Source organism: Garra rufa, unplaced genomic scaffold (genome assembly GCF_049309525.1).
Source record: "Garra rufa unplaced genomic scaffold, GarRuf1.0 hap1_unplaced_003, whole genome shotgun sequence".
Lineage (NCBI taxonomy): Eukaryota > Metazoa > Chordata > Actinopteri > Cypriniformes > Cyprinidae > Garra > Garra rufa.
Genome location: NW_027394278.1, coordinates 11,782,586 through 11,788,585, shown reverse-complemented (window position 1 = coordinate 11,788,585; position 6,000 = coordinate 11,782,586). Strand labels below are relative to the sequence as shown.

At 43.6% G+C, this 6,000-nt stretch overlaps 10 non-coding genes across 10 annotated transcripts; 1 reads left to right on the top strand and 9 right to left on the bottom strand.

Annotated features, from left to right (window-relative positions):
- Nucleotides 1-3,770: 3,770 nt before the first annotated feature.
- On the bottom strand, nucleotides 3,771-3,842 carry trnaq-cug (transfer RNA glutamine (anticodon CUG)). The gene has a single exon. It is a non-coding gene; the product is annotated as a tRNA-Gln (tRNA).
- A 114-nt stretch (nucleotides 3,843-3,956) lies between these two features.
- On the bottom strand, nucleotides 3,957-4,028 carry trnaq-uug (transfer RNA glutamine (anticodon UUG)). Its single transcript has one exon. It is a non-coding gene; the product is annotated as a tRNA-Gln (tRNA).
- A 136-nt stretch (nucleotides 4,029-4,164) lies between these two features.
- On the bottom strand, nucleotides 4,165-4,237 carry trnaf-gaa (transfer RNA phenylalanine (anticodon GAA)). The gene has a single exon. It is a non-coding gene; the product is annotated as a tRNA-Phe (tRNA).
- Nucleotides 4,238-4,333: 96 nt separating this feature from the next.
- Nucleotides 4,334-4,407, bottom strand: trnai-aau (transfer RNA isoleucine (anticodon AAU)). The gene has a single exon. It is a non-coding gene; the product is annotated as a tRNA-Ile (tRNA).
- A 97-nt stretch (nucleotides 4,408-4,504) lies between these two features.
- On the bottom strand, nucleotides 4,505-4,577 carry trnap-ugg (transfer RNA proline (anticodon UGG)). Its single transcript has one exon. It is a non-coding gene; the product is annotated as a tRNA-Pro (tRNA).
- A 529-nt stretch (nucleotides 4,578-5,106) lies between these two features.
- Nucleotides 5,107-5,179, top strand: trnaa-agc (transfer RNA alanine (anticodon AGC)). Its single transcript has one exon. It is a non-coding gene; the product is annotated as a tRNA-Ala (tRNA).
- Nucleotides 5,180-5,333: 154 nt separating this feature from the next.
- Nucleotides 5,334-5,405, bottom strand: trnaq-cug (transfer RNA glutamine (anticodon CUG)). Its single transcript has one exon. It is a non-coding gene; the product is annotated as a tRNA-Gln (tRNA).
- A 114-nt stretch (nucleotides 5,406-5,519) lies between these two features.
- trnaq-uug (transfer RNA glutamine (anticodon UUG)) lies at nucleotides 5,520-5,591 on the bottom strand. The gene has a single exon. It is a non-coding gene; the product is annotated as a tRNA-Gln (tRNA).
- A 136-nt stretch (nucleotides 5,592-5,727) lies between these two features.
- Nucleotides 5,728-5,800, bottom strand: trnaf-gaa (transfer RNA phenylalanine (anticodon GAA)). The gene has a single exon. It is a non-coding gene; the product is annotated as a tRNA-Phe (tRNA).
- A 96-nt stretch (nucleotides 5,801-5,896) lies between these two features.
- On the bottom strand, nucleotides 5,897-5,970 carry trnai-aau (transfer RNA isoleucine (anticodon AAU)). Its single transcript has one exon. It is a non-coding gene; the product is annotated as a tRNA-Ile (tRNA).
- Between the last annotated feature and the right edge of the window lie 30 nt (nucleotides 5,971-6,000).

Here is a 6,000-nt window from a genome sequence, read left to right as displayed (position 1 = left end):
ACTAGTGTTAAGAAGCAAAGAACACAGTGTACACTTTATTGATGTAAGAAAAATGGAATTAGTAAAGTTCTTTGAGAATGAGGATCAGATGTGATTGAGTAAGGAAAATGAGGTGTGATGAATTCAGTAATGGTGCGCACAGACATGAAGCATGCACACATATACAATAAGGAAAAACCGTCCTTATCATTAGATTAGAACAATGACTCTCCACCATCCTGTCTGCTCAGGGGGAGCTAAAGAGTGAGTGAGCGAGAAGAGCAAGCAGTGTGAGAAAGTTATCTAGTGATTGTTTAACAACGGGTAAGTTTAGAAACGCAAATAAATACACTGACACCTTTGGACATCCTTAACGTTTTGAAGAAGTGCACTCAAATCCCGCTTGAGGCATGATGTGACATAATTCTGTATTGTAAACAAAAAATATTTACAAATGTTGATTTTAGTTTTTTTAAATAATGGTTCACATTGTGTTTTCACAAAACATTCTTATAGCATTTGTATTGGTGTCATATGCCACACCTGTATTCAGCTGTGCTTCACATTGTGATGCAGCAAATACCAGCTCCTCATCATCATCTTCAGCAGTGGAAACGGAAGTGCCTGGAGCACAAATGTTAGAACTATTACTGTGAACAATACACAGAGACAAGTGTATGTAAGGTGGTGCTTACTTACCTGTAGCGAAAAGCTGTCTTCGGGCCAAAGTTTCTGCTGCTGGAGAAGGTAAAGTAGACTGCACTAATGGATCTGGAAACAGCAAGTGGACAGGTTTGCCATAACAATAAATGAATACGTGTACAATTTCTGTAGGGAAAACGTAATATTCACACTCCTACTCACAGTGTTTAACTGGTGACACGAGTTTTTTCGCCAGCTGTGAAGGAGACAAATGTTTGCCATGCGCCAACAGCGCTTTCACAGTGGCGGTCCGCTGTACACCAGTTCGGATGGCTGCAGGTGGAGGTGCAGAGGTACTGGAGGCTGCGGCTGGAGGTACAGAGGCACTGGAGGTTGCAGGTGGACGTGCAGGACGTACACTGGTGCCCACAGCAGAAGCCTGCCTTTTCAGGACATATGTCTTGAAAATGGCCATGTTGGTGTTTGGCCTGGCATCGGCCTTAACCAGGTACCTGATGAGGGCTTGGGCCTCCTTGCTTTGGTCCTCATAAACTTCCTTCATGGACCGGCCCTGGAAGTCACCAAACTCCACCATCAAGCAGCCCTGGTCTCCAGATGCTCGGGCTTCTGCTTGCATTTCCTGCTTCCTCTCATACTTCTCCACTTCTTCAGCCATCTCTCTGATATGAGAAGTGTACTGTAGGAAGAGCTGTTTATTTTCGGACAGGGGGGTTGTCTGCGCTGTCTCCTTGGAAATGCTGAGCACCAAATACACTGCGTACCCCAGAGAGTTTTCCAGGAGCCATCTAAATCTCTGGCCCTGGTACTTCCCAAACTGAAGTTTGCAGTGAGCCAGTACTAAAAACTGGTCACTGGGGTCTCCACCGTTTGTGCTGACAAAAGAACGGGCCTCTGCCAGCACCTGCTCCTTGGGTTTGGCCCTTCCCGACTCCATATTTTCAAGGCGCTTCGCCTCCTCCGATGGCGCCATGAGGAGCCGGCACGATGTTGCCGATTGGCGGCGAAAAAAGGGGTAAGCATACATTTTCTGTAATGAAGATCAGAAAGAGACTATTACCTCTAGCAAACTGAAAGATACCTGTATGTTAAGTGTGTAATGATAATTTGATAAACCATATTACTGTGGTAATAAACATGGACAGGAATCTGATAAATGTACAAATATATGTAAAGTCAAATATGAAGTCTGAAATTTCCTTCTAGTAATAATTCTAGGCTCGGAGGAGGTCACTAGTATTATTACCAAATATAAGTAATATATATATAAGCAGAGCTGGGTAGTAACTGATTACATGTTATTTCATCTGAATTACATAACCAGAATCCAAAAATTAAGTACCTGTATTTAGATTAAAAAATATATATATTTTAAAATATTCCGAATCAGACTAAAGTTACTTTTTTTTATGCATTATATGATTTTATTTTAATTTAAATTTAATTTTTTTTTACACAATGACATTAAATTATTCCTAACTGATATATACTTCCTAATTCCTCTTTTTGATCTTTTAAATTTCTTTTCTAAAACAGCCTACTGCTTATATTCATAAAAAAAAGTCTTCCAGTTTTGTGGACACTCACACAAAGACCAGTCACTAGTCAGGTGGAGATACAGCATTTGACCACTGATTTACAAAAATCATTTCAGGTTTGCATAAAGTGTTTCAACATTGCATCAACTACTGATAAACACATTCATTTTTATTTGAAAGATCACACTGTAGATATTTTTAACCACCTTCAACAAAGGCTTTTGTCTTTCAAACACATTATCATGCACACATTTTAACTAATATATTTAATTAACATACTTAAATTGAATATTTTAATAATTATCACATTTTCATGTTCATTGGTCCTCTGATGAGGTTATGGTCACAAGACATGCAGGTAAACAAAAAGAATATATATCATTTTTGTGCATTTTTAATTGATTTTAAAATGATTTACTTTAATTTATTATTTTTATGGTTTAATTAATTAGTAGTTTTTTATTTAACTCCCTGCAGTTATTTCACAAACATGTGTTAAATGCACTTAGTGTTGTTAATAACAACAAATACAATCTATTTTCTTATTCTTTTTTTCAAGATTACCCTGTTTAAATCAATGTGATAAACAAGTTAGGTCAAAAGTAATCTAAAAGTAACGTAAAAGTAGTCTGACTAACTTATATTACCTAAAATGTGTAATGTAACTGTTAATGGTTTAAATAACTAACTACAATTTGTCTTGTAACTTGGAATTAGTAACGAATTAACTTACAGTCATTACAGTTACAGTAAGTAAGTTACCCAGCTCTCTGTCTCTCTACATATATAAGTAAATAAATATTTTAATATTAGTATTCTTTTCTTCGCACACAATACACACATAGTAATGTAGGCTAATTAGGACTGTCGATGATTTTAACCTATCTGATCAGTAGCGACATGTTTTGTTCTGTATTTATCATTTAAAAAGTTACAGATTCGCAAATACTTCAGAAAACGTGTGCTATACATGCATTGGCACGTTCTATTTTCCAAAAATACACACTATTTATGAACAAATAACGATATTAAATTATATTTAAAAATGAAGTACACCTTAGCCTTACCTATTGCAAAGATCGATGACAATAATAAACGGTCGCAGCGATTGGTCAAAAGTGAGCCACGGGAGAGTAACGCGATTGGTCAAAAGTGAGCCACGGGAGAGAAACGCGATTGATCAAAAGTAAGCCCCAGAGAGAAACGCGATTGGTCAAAAGTAAGCCCAGGAGAGAAACGTGATTGGTCAAAAGTAAGCCCAGGAGAGAAACGTGATTGGTCAAAAGTAAGCCCAGGAGAGAAACGTGATTGGTCAAAAGTAAGCCCAGGAAAGAAACGCGATTGGCTCATGTGGGCTTACTTTGGGCTTACTTTGGCTCAATCGGTGGGATGCAGTAGGCGCATGCGAGAGGTAGCGGGATCGATGCCCGCATTCTCCAAAGGGCTCCTGCCCTTTTACGCGCACGTCCCCAAGGAGACAGACTGCGCTTTTTGCGGTGCGAAACGTACCCTCGCAGTTGCGTGAGCCTTTGGGTCCCACTGCTGTCAAAAGGATTTCTCAGAACGGGCCCTGCGCACATTCGTGGCAAAAGCAGGTCCCACCGAGATTTGAACTCGGATCGCTGGATTCAGAGTCCAGAGTGCTAACCATTACACCATGGAACCTTGACGAGAGAGGCCGCTGCTCAGAGGAAAGCAAAGAAGAAGTCGCTTACGGCTCACCAGCAACAAAAATAAAGTTGAGCCTTTTTTGTTTTTATCTGCCGCAAGAAGGCACGTAGGTTCCACCGAGATTTGAACTCGGATCGCTGGATTCAAAGTCCAGAGTGCTAACCGTTACACCATGGAACCACGAGCGCCTCTTTGACAGCTGACCTGGAGGTAGATAGTGTTGCGGCTAGGGGGAACCAGTCAGAGCGAGGGGTTGTATCCCAGTGAGTTTTGGTCACTGGCCACCCTCGACCAAAAGACAAAAGAAAGCTGCATCTGCCGAAACCCGGGATTGAACCAGGGACCTTTAGATCTTCAGTCTAACGCTCTCCCAACTGAGCTATTTCGGCCACATCCCCCTAGGGTTTGGTCTGCAGGGGTTTACGTGACACCACCCGTCGCTTTGAGAGAAGAGCAGAGACGAGCTAACAGAGAACAAAAGACGTTGGCCCGTACGGGGATCGAACCCGCGACCTTGGCGTTATTAGCACCACGCTCTAACCAACTGAGCTAACCGGCCTGGCTCCGGCCAGACGTCTGCCCAATTTCCCCAAAATTTACTGACTGCTCGTGGGCCCCTTAGCAGGCAGAAAAGCTTCAGGACCAAGCCTGACCACGGGCTCGTCCGGGATTTTGAACCCGGGACCTCTCGCACCCAAAGCGAGAATCATACCCCTAGACCAACGAGCCACGCTCACGCAGCTGGCGCACCGCCGCCTGCCCTCGAGCGACGCTCTTCACGTGGCTTTGAATGCAGGGAGCATCCGGAAGTCTGCGCTTGTGGCAAAAAGCACCTCGATTTCTGAGAAACGTGTTTCTGCCCTGCTCTACTCACCCTGTTACCGTCCTCAGGGGTGCAGACTTACTTGACCGCAACAGTCACTTCTGATACAGGATCACAATCTTGTGAAAGCCAAGTGGATCGTTTGTAATAAAGCAACAACAACAAGAAAGCCCAAAAAACAACATTAAAAACACTGAATGAAACAAGCAAGCATTAGAAGAAATGAGTCTAAAAACAAACAAGTTGGCGGCGATCATAATAACCAAAAGCAAAGAAGACAAATAGCAACAACAAAAGAAAGAAAAAATTAACTGCAATGGAAGAAATGACACACCTCGAGACAAGGTCAAAGGCAAAGGAATGAAAGTGGGCCTTTGAATGGATTCAATAATGGTGGTGGACCTAACAGGGAGAAGATTCTGCCTTCTGCGGCCAGGGGAATTAGCTCAAATGGTAGAGCGCTCGCTTAGCATGCGAGAGGTAGCGGGATCGATGCCCGCATTCTTCAAAGGGCTCCTGACCTTTTACGAGCACGTCCCCAAGGAGACAGACTGCGCTTTTTGCGGTGCGAAACGTACCCTCGCAGTTGCGTGAGCCTTTGGGGCCCACTGCTGTCAAAAGGATTTCTCAGAACGGGCCCTGCGCACATTCGTGGCAAAAGCAGGTCCCACCGAGATTTGAACTCGGATCGCTGGATTCAGAGTCCAGAGTGCTAATCATTACACCATGGAACCTTGACGAGAGAGGCCGCTGCTCAGAGGAAAGCAAAGAAGAAGTCGCTTACGGCTCACCAGCAACAAAAATAAAGTTGAGCCTTTTTTGTTTTTATCTGCCGCAAGAAGGCACGTAGGTTCCACCGAGATTTGAACTCGGATCGCTGGATTCAAAGTCCAGAGTGCTGACCGTTACACCATGGAACCACGAGCGCCTCTTTGACAGCTGACCTGGAGGTAGATAGTGTTGCGGCTAGGGGGAACCAGTCAGAGCGAGGGGTTGTATCCCAGTGAGTTTTGGTCACTGGCCACCCTCGACCAAAAGACAAAAGAAAGCTGCATCTGCCGAAACCCGGGATTGAACCAGGGACCTTTAGATCTTCAGTCTAACGCTCTCCCAAATGAGCTATTTCAGCCACATCCCCCTAGGGTTTGGTCTGCAGGGGTTTACGTGACACCACCCGTCGCTTTGAGAGAAGAGCAGAGACGAGCTAACAGAGAACAAAAGACGTTGGCCCGTACGGGGATCGAACCCGCGACCTTGGCGTTATTAGCACCACGCTCTAACCAACTGAGCTAACCGGCCTGGCTCCGGACAGACGTCTGCCCAATTTCC